The sequence below is a fragment of the Rhineura floridana genome, chromosome 9 (genome assembly GCF_030035675.1).
Source record: "Rhineura floridana isolate rRhiFlo1 chromosome 9, rRhiFlo1.hap2, whole genome shotgun sequence".
NCBI classification, from domain to species: domain Eukaryota; kingdom Metazoa; phylum Chordata; class Lepidosauria; order Squamata; family Rhineuridae; genus Rhineura; species Rhineura floridana.
In genome coordinates this window covers 15,804,828-15,822,700 of record NC_084488.1, presented here as the reverse complement: position 1 = coordinate 15,822,700, position 17,873 = coordinate 15,804,828, and the positions used below count along the sequence as shown (strand labels likewise).

Below are 17,873 nucleotides of genomic sequence, written 5' to 3'. Positions count from 1 at the left end.
TGTATTTGTTTCTGTCTCTCTGTTTTTTAAAAATATCCTTTTGAAAATCTTTAGAAAGTCTTCTAATTGCTCATAGGCTGGAGTGGCTAGTGTGATGGCACACATTTATTTTAGAAAGCGCAAGTCCATCTGGGTGTGATGAGACTTGATAACATTCCATCACTTGTAGGAGGAGTTGTATGGAAGAAAACATGGCTGCCCCATATAAAAACTGGCAGCAATGTTTTTTCCCCTACAACTTCCTCTGAGAGGAATAGAATGTCATCAAGTCCCATGGCTCCCAGAGGAACTTGCTCTTTCTAATCTAAATGCATGCCCATTGAGCGAAGACTTTTTCTAATGCTTTTAAAGGGGGGGATTAAAGACAGAGGTAGGCAATGCTGTAACCCTCGGATTGCCTTGTGAGTAGTTTTTTTCCCTACATTTGAATTTTTGTGCAGATTTTAAAGGATTTCCTTTTTAAAATCCATGCTGAAATTGGATGTATAGTGGAACACATTTCGTCTCTCCCAATCACCTCCTGACTTCGGCTAAAAGTTCTCTTTTGAGACAGTTCAGCCCAACCCTTTATAGCACTACAGAGACTATGGTGGGAGGAGTTTGTACATCATAGGCAAAAATGCATCTATCATATCACCCTGCATTCCAGAACCATCTCCCCTGAGAACTGAGATACCACACTGATTTTCAAGGTCATAGGAGGAAGGTTCCAAAATTCACTGAACTGCGATATCTGAAAGGAGGTCCCTTCAACACTGCGATTTAACTAGTCTTCTATCTCATGTACTGCTTTGGTGCCATTTTTTTTATCCGTGGTGTTGCTGCAAACAGGGAAAACTTGGAAAAAGGAAGCAAAATCATTTTCTTCTGAACTTCCCCTTTGTGAACTACTGTAAATGGCACCTCAATAGCAAAATATTTACGAGGTTAGTATGCAAGTACTGAATGGGGGGACAAAGACTATGAATGGCATTTAATGCAAGGTGCACTTGATACAACCTATTTCTGGATACAAAGCCAAGGAAAAATTCTATTAGTGGTTTCAGCCTGAAAAAAAGAAAATGTGGAATAAACCAGCAGTCAGGATTTATCCTCCAGGAAGGAATGGCATGCTCATACTAACAGGAGCTACTCTCAAACTCAACAACTGCAAGTAAGTACAATATGGGGAGGGGTGTAAATCAAGCTACTTAGTAAGAAAAAATATAATAATGAATCCATGTCTGAACCACTTAGATTTCCATTTCCCTTTAGACTATAACAGATAATAAAAAATGTTGCGGCTTCATTACCTCAGTACAAGATTGACTTCAAATGCATGAATTTAAGTGCCTAGCAGAAAAGGCTAAAGGATACAGTGACATAATATATGAAAATCGTCACTTCAAAACTATTGACTTCAACACTAAAATTAAAGGTTCCTCATTTATGCTGAGGTTTCTATACAGCTTCTGGAAATGACAAAATGAGTCCACAGAGATAATTTCCATTTGTATGCATATTTTCAGAACCTGAACTATTCATTGTCTGTGGACACAATCCAGCCAAATTTAAGTACTTAAAAGCAGGGAATTAAACCAAACCTAAAAAAAACCCCACCCTTTGTTTTTTCCTGAACTGGAATCAAACTTAAACTGTCAAAAGAACATAAGAACAGCCTGCTGGGTCAGGCCAGTGGCTCATCCAGTCCAGCATCCTGTTCGCATAGTAGCCAATTACCAAATGCCTGTTGGCCTGGAAGGATCAATGTCCCCACTTTTGATCCTTAGAGACTGGCCTTTAAAGGTATAATAAAGGTAAAGGTGTCACCGTACTTATAGTGCGAGTCATTTCCGACTCTAAGGGTGACGTCTTGCAATGTTTACAAGGCAGACCGTATATATGGGGTGGGATTGCCAGTTCCTTCCCCGGCCTTTCTTTACCCCCCAGCATATGCCGGGTACTCATTTTACCGACCACGGATGGATGGAAGACTGAGTGGACCTTGACCCCTTTTAGTGGAGATTCAACTTCCTCATTCCGTTGGAATCGAACTCCGGCCATGAGCAGAGCTTAGGCTGCACTGTGGCTAGTAGCCATTGATAGTTAACCCTTGTGCTGACTTTTGGGGTACATTTTGACCCCAGGTGCACTTTTCATTGTGTAATTTACACATGAGCAGACCTACAGGGATGGTCTTCTAGGATATTGTCAGAAATTTTAACCTGTACAACAAAAAAAGTGCTGGGGTCCGAATATACCCCAGCAAAAAGCTCCGGGGGCAAATGTCTGCCTCAGACACACTTTTATTGTATAATTTACACATGAGTAGACCTACAGGGCTATCTTTCTAGGACATTGTCACAAACTGTCACCCATTCAAAATCCCCAAATTTTAGCCAGTTAGCATGTATCATTTTCCTTTCAGAAACAGAAACCACTGAGATCCAAATATATCACACCAAAAAGCCCTGGAGGCAAATTGTGTTGTTTATGCAATATGCATGGAGAAGGAGCCAGCTCACAAAAAAAAATCTACCTCCTCTGAATAAGTGTTTTCTGGCTCAAGGTGCTTTAGTATTGTCAAGCACACTTGTGCTGACAACACAGAAAAAATGGTCTTTGGGGGGCATAGTTATCCCATCCTTCCACTGGAAATCTCATTGAGATACAAATATACCCCAAAGATGGCCCATGTTGTTGTTTTTGCTGGGTTTGCATGGTTAAGCCATCCAGGTTGGTGGCCATCATTGCCTCTTGTGGGAGCGAATTCCACTGTGAAGAAGTACTTGCTTCGGTGAGCAACACAGCCAGTTCCAGTACAGACAGTGCAAGGGTTAAGAATGTAATTGAAGGAAACACCCAAGGTCAGTCTGCAGCTGTAGCAGATCAGAGGCTCAGCTATAACAAGCTTGGGTGAGCACACAATGGTGTGGGGGTAATAGGAATGTGTTGTAGTTGGAGAGAGACGGAGCACGGTGTCATAAACCGCCTAATGAAACAGTAAAGTTTCTCTTCTTGAAGTCTCGGCTGGTGGTCTGGTATTTCGTTCGGCAGCAGGCACAAATAAACAAGTTAACAAGCTACTGGACTTCTGGTTCCGCTGGTCCATTGGCGCTACACTACAGTACTTTGGATAGTAAAAAGTACTTCATTGGATGCCCCCAAGTTCTAGTATTGTGACTTTCTCCACACCATGCATAATTGTATACATGTATCATATCACCTCTTCCTCACCCTTTCTTGAAACTAAAATGCCCCAAAAGTTATCTTTTGTCATATTGGAATAATCTTTCCTCATATGGGGATTTACTTATTTTAAAAAATTAGTTGAAACATTGATTTGAGATTTATTTATTTAAAATTTTAATACACCACCCTTCAGTTTGGGTTTCAGGGAATTGTACTACATTAATACAATAAAACAATAAATACTGCCATGGCCCCAGACCAGCAATCTTCAGGTGCAGAGTCCTCTTACAACAGTACCCCCAAATAAGGAGATGGATGCACTCCCTAGTTCTTTCTACATGGATCGAGTGGCACTGGAGCTCACAACTTGTCCCCTGAACCCCAAGGAGACACCTCTGTCACCTGGCTCTGATGACAGGGACACAGAGCCCTCTGAGCATGGGGAAAGATCTGAGGAGCTTCCCCCAAAGAAATCCCTACAGCTTGAACCACTGCTGCCTAGAAGAAGCCAATCACTGCAGAAAAAGGCACTGGTCCTTTATCAGGTGAGATGCAGTGGGGATTTAATGTTAACTACTTAACCCAGACTATAAAGCTCTGGCAGTTGCTCCAGGCAAGTGATGAGCCAACTTGCTCGGCTGCAGGATAGCTCATTGTGGTTTTTACCATACTGAAATACCTCTGCACCTTGGTCCTTACCCAGTGTCCTGACCTTGCCTATTCCTACCAGTTTCTATCTCGCTTAGAATATTACTTCCTCCTGGTGGTAAAAATCACAATGGATTAGGACAAGTGCAATAAAAATAAACAGAATAAAAGAAACAAAACAGCAAATAAAATCTTTTAAAAATAAATTAAAATTTGCACAGATTAAAATGCTTACCACAGATACAAATACTGGTGTCATGTGAATTGCCCTCCCAGGGAGAACATTCCCCCACAGGGCACCACTGCTGGGAAAGCCCTCTCACTTGAAGCTAAATAATGTTCCTCCAATAGCAGAGGTCTATGGAGAAAGGCTTCAGCAGAAGATCCTAAATCACAGGAGCAGGCATTCTGCCATGTATTTGGATCTCAAGCTATGTAGAGCTTTAAAGGTAAGTACAAGCACCTTGAATATAGTCTGGGAGTGAACAGGCAGTGAATGAGGTTCTTTTAAAACTGGCATGATATACATATACTGGACCATACCAGTCAAAAGCTTGGTAGCCGTATTCTGTACTTAGTTGAAACTTTAGTTTTAAAGTAATCTGACAGATTACTAGAGCATGGATCATCATGGCCAAACTATCCTCATACAGAACAGCTAGTGAACTAGTCAAAGGTGGTAAGAGGCACTCCATGCAACTCAGGCTACTTGGATGGACTTCTAGTGACTTGCAACCTGCTCTCTTCTGTGGTCCTCAACCCCATCCAGAACAGGTCGAACACCAATTCCCTGAACCCAAGAGCAATCTATCCACAGTGCCTCCATGTCATCAGGTTTCAGTTTCAGTTTATAGGCCCTCTTCCAGCACTTCCATCTAGGGATGAGGGAGATATCTGGCAAACTTGGGTTCCAAAATGGACTCACTTGATTTGATCCAGACAGATCATGACCCAGATAAGATCACAGGTCCACTTCAGAATCTGAACCCGCAGTCCTGCAGATTCCTTTACAAGGTGGTCTGCCTCTGTTGCTCTATAATATTTTTTATTAAAAAATTTTTTAATAGGTAATGTAGTTGCCCATAGTCTGGAGTGGCAGCACTTGGGGATCCTTCCTCCCATGCACCTTGAAAGCAAATACAGCAAGTCCCTCTGGGTCTGGAGCAATAATACTTAATGATGTTCCATTACTTCCAGTAAATCATGTACAAGTAAATCATTGCTGTCCCCATTAGGGATAGGAAAGAATATCTGCTAAATCAGACTTAGTACCAGATTGTAGCTGAATTGGACAGTCCGCTGTCTTTTCAGACCGGTACTGATTTCTTGCAGTGGACCATGTTTGTAATCTGCAGGGCTTTTTAAAAAAAATTATTTTAAATATCCCCCCAATTTTGTGTAATTATCTTTGTAATTACAATCACTACTATCGATTAACTTCCATGGATTTGCATGCAGATTTATGTTAAAAATTACTTACCCATCATTGGGTGGTATCAAAGGCTGCAGAGAGATCAAGGAAAACTAACAGGATCTCTCTCTTGGACCCAACAAGAACGAATCATAAGTGTGTAAAACTAATATTGTAGAGGATATTATACATTTTGTGTAAAACTTGGCTTCTAGTCTCTGTTTTCTTAAAGGGCTGGGAAACACCAAGCATCAAACAGACCTAATCCCTCAGAGAACATGCTGAACATTCTTTGTACCCTCTTCCCAATAAATGGCAGGGACCAAACAATATGTCCTGTTCTGGATGAGCTTCATCGATCCATGCTTCTGATCATGTATGTAATTTTGTATTAAAACTCCTGTTACAATCAGCTATTTGGTCTAGAAGGCACCTGTGACAGGTGTGCGGGACTTAAAGGTAAAGGTGTCACCGCACTTGTAGTGCGAGTTGTTTCCGACTCTTAGGGTGATGTCTTGGGACGTTTACTAGGCAGACCGTATATATGGGGTGGGATTGCCAGTTCCTTCCCCGGCCTTTCTTTACCCCCCAGCATTTGCTGGGTACTCATTTTACCAACCATGGATGGACGGGAGGCTGAGTGGACCTCGACCCCTTTTAGTGGAGATTCGACTTCCTCCTTCCGTTGGAATTGAACTCCGGCCGTGAGCAGAGCTTTGGTTGCGTTACCACCGCTTACCACTCTGCGCCACGGAGGATCTTACCCTCCCATTATTTATTATTATTATTTATTTATTAAATTTATATCCCATCTTTCCTCCCAGTAGGACCCCAGGGCCATTAGGCAAAGAAAGGCCTTAGAGGTGGTAAAAGCTCAGGTGTGTGAAGCAGTGGTGAGGCGCTGGAGGACAGAGCTGTGTGTGCCATATTGGCTTCTGTACATGGAATGATGAGGAACAATTTTGTCCTTTGCCCCAGGAAGCAAAATGTCTTGGATCAGCTCTGGATACCTAGCCCTGCAGATTAAGGGTAAAATCAATTGTAATTATAAAGAGTACAAATTAAACACACACTACAAGTTTAGCCTTGGGTGTTCTAACTGTTTTTATGGGGGACACTCTAGTTTGAATAATCAGTATCTTATATGAGCCAGAACTGACCAGTTTTGGACATGTACTGAACCAGTTACTGAAGCTTTCTAGGCTTGAATCAGAATCAAAACAGAATACCGTCAGCTGCATCTGAACGTGACTAGAATTGAACCCAAATGTTTAATGGCTTGTCTCCTTAGTTTGACAGTCCCTTAAATTTTGTGGGAGAGATGTAAATATCTCCCTTGTTGAAATCAGCCCTAGAGGTCCCTTCAGTGGAACACCTTTTGAAAACCACATCATTAACACATGCAAATGAGAAATGCTGTTTACTTTTAAGCAAAGCGTTTGTACTCCCCTAACTATGAGCTTGAGGTAAGAGGTGTAGGACTATGGATCACTAAAGATGTGGCTACAGCTCTTAGATGCCGAAGCATCTTGAGTTCAAGCCTAGTAGCTTCTGATCAAATTCTACCAAAGGATGCAATTCAGTATGGGAACACAGAGATACAATATTAGTTGGAAAAGAAAAAAGTAAAGAAAACCTTTCCATTTGTTCTTGAAGTTCTCAGAGGAAATTGTTTTGGGGAAAATGCAAATTGTCTTGAGAAAGAGATGCGTGAAAAATTTATTTTGATGTCATAAAAAAGGAAATAGTAAACTATTAATGACAAGAGAATTGTATTTCCACTTGACTCGCTTTTGTCCCTTCTCTGTTATAATCTGTTCTGTAAGCAAATCCCATATATAAGTATATATGCAGAGTGTTACAACCTGAAGGGAAATAAAATATATTACATACAGTACCTGTCATACTTGATAACAAAAAACTAAGGATCAAAATATGATGGAGCTGAACACACTGCATATCATAATAGTAAACATTTTCAGAAACTGTGTGTCAAGAGAATGTAACTGAACAAGGAGTATAAACAGGTAACAGAAGGAAAACACTATACTGAAAACTATCAACAAAAAACTCTTCTGTTAAATATGAGAGCTGCTTCCGACCTTTATCTAAAGTGAAAGCGCTTCAAATTAGACTAGCAAAATTTATCAGAAATGTTTTGCATATTTTGAATCTGTATGAATTTGAGGAAAGAGAGAAAACATTGGACCAGATTAGCAAAATTCCCTACTGGAGTCTCACACAAGTGGAGAAAAAGGGAGACAGGTACATTCTGCTGTATTGTAGTAGTCTTCATCATTATGATGCCCTAGTACAATATTGCAGTATTCTTCCCTTCCTGCACTGCATCCTGAAATGTCCTGGGTCTTTCAGCCCCTTTCTCCATCCCACATTGGCCCCACAGCTGGATGTTAGGCACCAGTGAAGACTTCCTCTCACCTTGTGCCTTGATCCTCTGGAACAGTTTGGGCTTACTTCCACTCTTCTGCTATTCACAAGTATCCAGGCCATGACTATGTTAGGATCAAACTATTAAGCTGCTCACAAACCCACGGCTCATTCAGTGCCACCCCTTGTACAGTACTGCCCTAGATAACCACATAAGCATACCCACTGGAATAACTGCAACATCTACCATAGAAGTCTACTGTTGGACACAATCTCAGCATGCATACATTTGAAAGTTGGAAAAATAAATTTTCATGCACTTCTTGAATTTTTAAAATATGTATGTTGTAGTATATGGATCTATGAAGCTCTGTGAGGAGTAAACTTCAATCCCCAGGATTCTTTGGGGGGAATAATAGGCTTTCAATGGGCTTTCAGTGTATGTTGTTTGTGTACCCTATATCAGCATTAAGGAGGGGGGTTTGCTATTTGATTCCATTTTTTAATTTGTCAAATGAGCTGCCAGATCCTACTCACTATCAATTGTGTTCGCTAGCTATCCCTGGTTCTTCCTTTTATTGTTATTTTTTCTGAAAAATTATGTAATTTTCATTATTCCTTATGTTGCTGTATATTTATATAATGAATACAGCAGCAGCAGATTACAAAAATAATTACATAAATAATTGCATAATTCTCACCATGGATTCTTAAAAAATTATGGTGTCACTAACAGCCGTGAATGCATGCAAAGAGTGGGAGCCTGTTTGACGACGAGACGAACTTGCGGATTATCTCAGAATTCGATACCAAATCCAATTTTGCAAATATTCTATACCATCCCTAATCAGCAGTGGGAAATCTCCACCTTGTGGTCCTAATTAGACCCACCAGGCCTCCCCATTTGGCCTCTGAGGCTGTTTATACATGCTATGCCCACCTGCTCTACACATGGAAATGAAAAAGAAAAGTATTAATTTTTGATATTTTGCCTTCAGTCACTAGCCTTTCCCAGCCTACTACAGTTCCCATAATTGCTGACAATTGGCCATGCTGACTGGGGCTGATGGGAACTGTAGTCCATCAACATCTGGGGACCCAAAGGTTGGAAAAGGCTGCTGTACACAATTACCTGGCAGTAAATCACACTGAATCTTAAAGGGGCCTCCTTATACGTAAACATATATAGGGCTTCATTGTCAATGTGGTATTATTATGCTGCTTGGCATATGATAAAAAGCAAGTCTGAATGACAACATTTTAATTTGCTAAGGACAGCAATGATGAATGAAGCCCTTTCTGAAAAAAGTCAAAAGTCATCCTTGAAATTCATCTGATTCTTTGCCTGAGTCATAAAGCACCAAATTGATCTCACATTTGCTTTAGCCGAAACTTGCAGCCAACACCTTCTTTAAGACATAGACTTTTGAGATGGATCACAACAAACAATAGCAATTTCTACATCCCCACCTTTATTTAAAAAATCAAATTCCTTCCTACAGTCTAATGGTTAAAGTCAACAACAAGAGGTTCTCTTCATCTCAGAAAATACAAAGTGAAAATCAATTAAAACATTTAATCTGGACGCTATTGCCTGAGTCCAGCTTACCATTACCCTGACATGATAACTTTGAATATGCAGGAAGGTTTGGGTAGACATGTCATGCAAATATGTGATTTCCCCTATGAGCATCTTGAAGTGGGACAATCCAAAGAGTGCTGTACTACCAATATGCTTTTAGTTAATTCTCAGATTTGTTCTAAATCACCAGGCCTGAGCACATAAATCAATGGTCGCAGTATGATGGTTTCCATCTATTTTTAAACAATGTACTTTGAGCGAAGGAGAAGGAAGGCATTTTTTGCCACTCATTAATTAAAACAAAATAGGATTATAAAAAATGAAAAGAAATGTTGCACAGCGGGACCTCCTTTTTAAATCGCACATATAACCCTAAGAATAAATGCCATTAAAAAATGAGCAACATCCTGTCTGTTGCTGTGGGTTTTCTTTGTCTTGTAGACTATACAGATTCTTCTGCTGTACCTGTTGAAAGCATTTCCTGCTGATGTTTCCTGCCTGCCTAGCTTATATCCCAAAATGTCCATCCCACTGCTCTCTGGCTACATACCAAGAAGGAAAAACAACTGGAGTGCCATTCAGTGTGTTTTTCTGACTGCCAACATAAATTAAAAAGCAATTTTGCTAAATGCTGTCTAAAGAACCAAAGCTAGCACATTAGGGTCGCTTCAGACATTACATACTAGGGAGCATGTGTTTGTCTCCACATGTATATGCAGTGGGGAATCATGACCAACACAGTGCTTCCTGAGCTTGACAAGTACCTATTGTGGATGGGGATGTCTCTCCCCTCCCATATTCTGGAGCCATTACATGTGACAAAATGTTGCTTCTCCACATTCTCACACATGCGGTTTGGCTTCCCAAAAGCATTCGGTTGGCCACAGTGAGAACAGGAAGTTAGACTAGATGGGCCTTTAGCCTGAAGCAGCAGGGCTCTTATTTTCTTAACAACTTTGTTAGACAGGGGCTCTTGCAAAAAGATATCCTAACATTGATGTATGGGGATGTAGTCAGCTATTTTAGCTGGCTCTGCCGCCTTTTCAGCCTCTTTATTGGCTAGTGTGGCACAACAGAGGCCATTCATGCTAGCTTCTTCCAGGCTTTATGCTTCAGACCTTTCACCACCCCTTATGCCTGACTTTTTTGTGACCTTTCTCAGCATTAGCAAAGGTAGCTATGTTTTCTCTGGCCCTTTCTGAGTGGATGGGTGGTTTTGCCCAAGGGATGTTCCATTGGTAAATGGAAAGGGGAGTGGCTTTCAAGATTGATAGGTGATTAGGGACAGGCTGGGTTAGTAGTAAAGGTTATGGAGGGGATTATTCTCCTGCTCAGATTAAAATATTTGTGATGAACATTATGATCCCTGAGACTGGCATTTCCAAGGCTGGAAATGCAGGTCCAGATCTCATTATGCTCTCTGGCATGTGGTTAAGTGACCCCAGATTGGGATATACATCCCCATGAGATGTATCTCTCCAGTTCAATGTGCATCATTATTAGCCATTTATTCGTACATACATACCCTGACTTTCTATTACTTATATTCAAAGCAGCTATTAATCTGTTTGAAAATTCCACCATTATTGGGCTTCCGGGAAGGATTGCTTCGCTTGTGCCTGCCTCTGAGATGAGAGCTCGTCTCAGAGGAAGCTTTTTCAGTTTTAAAACCAGTCAAAAGGTTTTTTTGACTGGTAAAAACTTTCTCCCAGGCAAGGGAGAAACGAAGAGATCATCCACAAGCTTCGTTGTGTTTGTTGGGGGACTTGAATTCATTAGGATTGCCTATGAACGAAGGACCAGCCAGCAACGTCGGACGGAGCCAGGGAATTTCAAGCAAGCTCAAACTGATTAAGCAAGATGTTTTTCTTTTCTTCAAAGAAAAACAGATTTTAACAGGCAAGCATTCTTCTATCTATCCTTATCATTTGGCTTAAATTGCTGCAGTAAAAGAGATTTGTTAAAAGAATCAGCAGTAAAGAATCCCTGGGTGAGTTATAACTTTTCTCTTTTATACACGGAATTAAGGCGGAAGGAAATCGAAATAGCTTATCTTTGTTTTTATTGCAAAAAGCTGGCCTGGAATTGAGCATTATAAAGATACAAACAGAGGAGAGATATCTAATCTGAGGAGAAAAATTTTGATTTATATGAACTTTTGAGTATTATATTATGGAGTCTGGGTTCCGGTTCCGGTTGGAACAGGCGAGACTTTCTTTTGGCTCAGTTTGTATCTTACTTATCTATTTTCCTATTCATTCCTCTTAACTAACTACTCCAGTTTTAGTTTCATTTCTAGTTCTGGAGCTCTTTTTTTTTTAAATTGAAGACAAAGAGCCAAAGGATAAAGGAACAGCAATTACAAAGCGGTCTTGTGCCGACGAGTGTTTGTCTCCGGCAGCTTGAATCAACTCACTTAACTATATTTTTTCCTGTGCTTAAACATCATTGCCAAGAATGGTGCTTACAAGGAATGAGAGGAAAGCTTTAGGTCTTCCTCCCCCTTCTGAGAGCTTGCCAGGAAAAGATAAGTTAAAGATGAAACTAAAAGAAACACGGCCGGGTCTCTCTCCCTCCTCACAACAACTTGATACATCTCATCCTATGTTAAAGGGGCAGCAGAAAATAACAGACTTTTTTACTCCTGCCCCTTCTTATTCTCCTGAAAAGGACAGTTGGCTAGCCCCTTCTACACCTACTGACTGGCACCTGCCACTTAAAGGAGTGTTTTATAACCCTAAGCACGATCAGCCAGCCATGAATCTGGCTGACGAACTAGCGCTGGCTGAAAACTCTACTTCAATTGAAGACCTGGCATCATATAAAAGAACAAATAGCCTTGGAAGACCTCCAGATATCCCCACACAAAATTATGCTGGTGGTACTTGCCATCATGAAGATACAGCTATTCCGTACTCTCCACATTTACAACGGATTAACAAATCCCTTCTCTCAACTGAGGAGGGAAAGCCTAGCAGTAATACACAGATTCAGTGTGAGGTTACAACCTCTAGTCATCTTCTCTCAGTGGACGAATTAAAGGACTTCCCCCTAAAAGGCTGGCTGCTCATGCTGACAACGGACTTGGAGTGTCTAAAGGCCTATATGAATGAATGTAACTCCTTATTAACCACATTAGTCACTTCCTGCGGCATTACACAGAATTCTGACTCAGTTACCCTACAGGGGAACCAGGCAAAGTCTGGTGCTATTATGAAGCGTAACCAACAAAAAACCTCCAAGAAAAAAGACGCCCGGCTTTCCATCTAAAAAAAAGTAAAAATATGAAGACTCAAAAATCTTCCCAGAAATCTGGGATGAATTTTAAGAGACTCTTTAACTTGTTAGAAATTCCATCTGAGACGAGAGTCTCTAAAGCAAATATACCCCACTCAAAACATCCAAATAAAAAGCACTCAAAAGTACTCAAAGAAGCAGAAACAATTGATGATACAAGTTCACATGAGGGGGAGAAATCGCCGGATACTCTCTCACCAACTCACTCGTTGTACATTCCTCAACAGGACCCATGGCAAGACACTTTACGAATCTCACAGACAAAACAAAAAATAATGGCTTCATCCCTACATCCCCGATGGAATCTTGTACTGATAAGGAATAAGCTAGTCTTTGAAAATTATCCCAAACCGTGGGGCTATATTACTCCTTTGCAGAGGAAACATCATCTGATAGACATTTTAGATAAGACAATAATACCAATTTCAAATATGAAAATATTTACTCACGACATCAAGCAAATAGAATACCTTTATTTCGACAACATAAGGGCTCGGGCGGTGGTTACCTTTTTATCCCATGAAACAGCGAAGTATATTTGGCTTAATAAAGATCTATTATCCAGAATGGATATAAATATCCTCCGTTTTTTTGAAAATACAGCGCTGCCGCCGGCCCTAAAAATAAAATATCTGGATAATGCTCATAGGAGCCAAACTACACACGCTTGACAAGAAGCGACACCCTTGATTGACCTGGATTTCCAAGAAGTGGGAACTACTTCTAATCCTCATACACAGCCAAATCATCAATTGAACATACCTAATTTATATGAAGAGTACGCATCTCCGATGATATCCCCGACACTAAATGGCATGATGGTTCCGATGTTCGATTTGGGTCTGGGACCTCTATATCAGGAGACTGAGGTGGTGGTGGAGAACGGCGCTAACACTCGTCTGTCGTTACGTGGCTGCCATCCGCTGGAGGTCCCTATGCGGCTGGAGGGTCCGCTCGACGGCTCCCTGGAGGAGGAAGAACAGTCTTTATTACAGTCTTTTGGCCTTTTTCCTGGGAATGAACGGAATAAAATACTAGACAGATTAGTCCAACTGTCATTACAACTCTCAACTATCCATGAATGTGCAGAGGCGGCCTCATCATACAAACCCCACGCACATCTGGCCCCCCATATCATCGGCGCAGACAGAATCATTGGGGACAGACTGACAACTTCAAATCCTCTCCTGGAACATCAAGGGCTGGAAAAATAAAGACAGTAAAGAGGATTTATACTCTTTTTTACATCAATTTAAGATCATCTGCCTCCAAGAAACCTGGATAACAAATGATACACCGATCCTTCTACCGGGTTTTCGGACTTTTTCTATTCCTGCGGTTAAACAAAATATGTATGGCAGAGGCAGCGGTGGTTTATGTATGTTTATTTCAGATTATTTTCCGGTAGATATTCAAACCTTAGCACCTCCATGTGATCACTTTATCCAAGGCCTGAGGTTTACTAGCCCCCTTTTGGGTGCTTTCATTATTATAAATATTTACTTTCCTCCACATGTGGCTAGGTCTCTAACACCTAACAATATCTGGGACCAATTATCAGAGTTTCTAACCCTATTGGAACATCAATATCCCACTTCTAAGGTGATCCTCTGTGGGGATTTCAATTCCCGGTTAGGTTCTGGCTGTCTAGATGGCCCTTCTACAAATCACGGTCCAACCAGCCCTTTCCTTTTAGGGGCCAGGATCTCCCAAGATCAGATACTAAATAATCAAGGTTTGAGGCTGATGGAGTTAATCTTCGCACATCAGTTATTTTGCCTACACGGGTCATACTTAGATCAAACCAATGGCCCCATTACATATTTCTCTAATCATGGAGCCAGCGTGATAGATTTCACGCTGGTCTCAAACTCAGTAATCTCAAGGGTCCACAGTCTTCTGGTATTAGATAGAATCGAGAGCGACCATTTTCCATCGTTAACGATTTTAAAATTGAGTCATTAGCTGAACCTCCCGGCTTTACCGTCCTTGGTAGACCTTCAGGTAGCGGACCACAGAGTACGCTGGTCTCCAAATTTACAACTTTCTACTCTACAATTACTCGAGAACACCAGTTTAACTGAAGTTAGGCAAGCAGTAATTGACTTGAAAATAGACCCTATTAAGGCCTATCAACAGATAACAGCTCTGCTCAAACCTATGCTAACTAGAAAAGCTTCTCTAAATACCGCGTGCTCTAGGAGGGAGACTTGGTTTGACAACGAATGCAAAGTAGCTAAATGTCAACTTATCAGATTTTCATGTAACACGATAAGGGCCCCAAACACCCTCAGACATAACCAACTTATTAAGATGCGCTCTTCATATAAAACACTAATCAGACAAAAAAAGGCATTACATGCAAGAACCCAATGGCAGCGACTCCACCAAGCTTGGTTGGAGGGCAACGACCGTCTGTTTTGGTCTATGATAACTTCTGGGTCCGAGTCCTACACCCAATTCGCATCTAGCCAAATCTCTCCCTCAGTGTGGCAGGAACATTTTTCAAAACTATACACCATTATGGGTGAATCTAACATCTTACGCTCAATAGACACCGAGATCAATGATCCTTACTGGCCTCCGGTAACATCATCAAATGTCAGAACTCTCATTTCCTCACTAAAAAAGGGAAAGGCCCCGGGAGAAGATATGCTCCCACCTGAACTCTTTTTAGATCTCCCTGACTGGTGGGTCCCTATTCTGGCTAAACTTTTTACCAAGATCAATAATACAGGTATAATGCCAGAAGGCTGGAAACAAAGTATAGTTATCCCCATTTATATAAAAGGGAAGAAAGACGATCCAAATAACTACCAGCCCATCAGTCTGTTAGATATAGGGGCAAATCTATATAGCAAGTACCTCCTCCTAAAACTGGAAGAATGGGAAGCAGAAAACTCTATCATTTTTCCAGAACAAGTAGGATTTTGGAAAGGCCAATCGACCATAGACCACTGCGCTACTCTTTACGTTCTGGCTAGACAGTCTGTGATGGGCCCTACTAAACATCTTTACGCCGCTTTTGTAGATTTAGCTGCGGCGTTTGACTCAATTGACAGAGACCATCTATGGTCCAAGTTGGCTCGAACTAACATCGACAAACATCTTCTTTACCTAATTAAGGAAATGTATTCTAACAACACTCTTAAAATTAGAGTAGGTAACTACTTGACTGACCCGATAAAAGTCAAAAAAGGAGTCAAACAAGGTTGCCTATTGGCGCCCATTTTATTTAACCTATATTTGAATGATATAATACCCGAACTGCAAGGCCCAAAATTTTTTCCTCCATCTGCTGGAAATAAGAAGATTTCCACGTTACTTTACGCAGATGACATGACCCTCCTTTCTCTCACTCCTATTGGTCTAAGAAGGCTATTGGTAAATCTAAACTCCTTTTGTAAAAATGAGGGCCTTCAAATCAACTACAGGAAAACAAAGATAATGGTTTTCGGTAAAAATTTTCGAAAACACAAATGGTCCATTGGATCCCAGCCGACAGAGCAATGTCGCTCTTTCAAGTATCTGGGAATTCACTTCCAAGACACTTTAGCTTGGAAAAGTCACATCTCCGCTATCAAATTAACGGCAGCTAGTGCGATAGGGACATTACTCAAATTTTACAGGACGGCAGGGGGATATTTGGTGGCTCCCGCCCTAAAAATCTATCAAAGCAAGATCTTACCACAGATCATTTATGGGGCGGCAGTTTGGGGATGGTCAAGTTATACACTTTCCTCACTAGAAGTTATCCAAAATAACTTCCTTAGACGCCTTTTACATCTGCCCCCCGGCACACCTGCAGCACATTTGAGAGCTGAAACTGGCCTACCTCCGGTTTTGGCCCGAACACATGTACTCTTACTACGATATTCGGCAACCCTGGCACACTCGCCCTCAAGGAGTTTGGCAAGAAGCTGCCTTGAAGCGGTATTAACAGACCCCCACTGGATCCAAAAATTCCAGACGGTTTATTCGTATTATCATATTCCGACACACTCAATTTCGGCTCTTTATAGGTTTAATATCCAAGACCATATTGTGAGACACAGCGCGTGGTTAGACAGAATGACAATTTCAAACTCCAAATTTTCCAGGTGGTATCGACTTCATAAAATGGCAAATTATTTAATGAGTCAATTCCCGCTACAGTTACGATATGCCTTAACAGCACTGAGATTTCAAACAATGCCAAACGCTATGCTAACCGGACGTTATCAACAGTCCCTGTATGAACAGCGTAAGTCCTGGAGATTGGAACAGATATATCAAATGTGGAACTGGAAAAAGATTTGGAGTTTATGGACCTTAGAGATAAAGATTACTGTTTGGAATTCAGCGTTGACCCTGAAGAAATTGATGAAGATATCAGAGATAAAGCTATCAATGTTTCAAAAAAATTTCTGGACTGGAATGATGTGATGGAGCTTGAAATAGAGAAAATCTATAGAATTAATTACAGATATGTGACAATGGAAAAACTCTCAAGAGATGTGCTAGTGCATTTCGTAAAAAAGAGGAACAGGGATATGACTTTACAACAACATTTCAGTAGCACATTCAGAATTGATGGCAAGGAAATATTTGTGAGGAAGGAAATTCCCATTAGACTCTTATTATATGACTACGACTATGACAGCAAGATCATTATGGATGCAAGGATGGAAGATGGAAGATGGAATTAACACTGATAATGGAAGAATGGCTATTGAAACTACTGGACCTAGCAGACTTGATGAGATGGATTAATCGACATGTTTATTTGGAGAAAAATCGATGGATATATTTCTCAAGGACTGGAAACCTCTCTTTGACTTTTTGCGGAAAGAATAAAGTGATGTTAATGAGATTTGATGATTAATTAAGATAACTACTGGAGGAAAGTGATTTTGTAATATATTAAGAGACAGGTTTGTTATATACTATAGACTTATAACTGATCTGCGACAAATCGGAAGTCAACATTTTATTGTATTGTATTAGTTATTAATTTGTTTTTCTTGTTTTGTTTTGTTTTGTTTTTTGAAACTTTGAATAAAAATTAATGATAAAAAAAAGAAAATTCCACCATTATTGAAATAAAGTGGTATACAAATGCTTTTAAGTAAATAAGATATATACAGTATATATATATATATCACAAAATGTAGACAACCATTTTTCTCTGGGAGAAAACAGTAATTGGACCTCCCATAACTTCTAGACATCATGCTCTTTCATGGATGTGTTAATATAATAATCTTTTAGTAATGTACCTATTTCCAAAAGCATAAGTCAGTGTGCTCTGCTTTCTGACTAGCATAACAGAGACTCCTGAGTTGTGCAGAGATGATTTCAAGAATAAATTTATTTTGTGCTGTATTTCCTTGACCT

At 40.5% G+C, this 17,873-nt stretch overlaps 1 long non-coding RNA gene across 3 annotated transcripts in view; it reads right to left on the bottom strand.

Annotated features, from left to right (window-relative positions):
- LOC133364010 (uncharacterized) overlaps positions 1 to 17,873 on the bottom strand; it is a 179,922-nt gene that overhangs the window by 150,822 nt on the left and 11,227 nt on the right. For all 3 annotated transcript variants that reach the window (XR_009757802.1, XR_009757801.1, XR_009757803.1), the window contains exon 2: positions 13,260 to 13,462. This is a non-coding gene — a long non-coding RNA (uncharacterized LOC133364010). The remainder of the gene's footprint in view (positions 1 to 13,259; positions 13,463 to 17,873) is intronic.